We start from the raw sequence: 490 nt of genomic DNA, 5'->3' as shown, positions 1-490 counted from the left end.
AGAGATCGTGCGTACACACACCATTAACAGTTGGGAATAATAGTAGTAGGCAACTTGAAGAGAAATTTCTTAAGAAAGTTCGTGGAGCTAATGTAGAAAATGGATGACCTGGAATTACTAGTACTTTAGCATCCTAGTTTCCCCCTATAACCATGTAGCCTTGAAGACAGAACCAAGAAAAAATAGCCACATTCTTTTATCTATCTAAGTAGTTATTTATATGATACGAATAAAACGTTTTATCGGAAAATACTTCATGTGACGGTATGTAGGATAGCTTCTAATAGAAACAAAAACGGCGACTCAGCTTAAGGATTTATATCTAGTCCAGGTTTTCTGTGACAGAGCATATTAAAAGTGTAAACAATGAGTATATCTCAGTACCTGAAGACAAACCAGTTAACTGAATGACTGTACTCTTCAGCCTGTTTCCGTGTTCAGGTTACCTTGGCCTTGATACGCAAACCCTGTAGAAGTGAACTGAACTGGC

The sequence above is a fragment of the Penaeus monodon genome, chromosome 22, assembly GCF_015228065.2.
Source record: "Penaeus monodon isolate SGIC_2016 chromosome 22, NSTDA_Pmon_1, whole genome shotgun sequence".
NCBI classification, from domain to species: Eukaryota; Metazoa; Arthropoda; class Malacostraca; order Decapoda; family Penaeidae; genus Penaeus; species Penaeus monodon.
The sequence above is the reverse complement of the archived record's forward strand: the minus strand, read 5'-3'. Positions refer to the sequence as shown.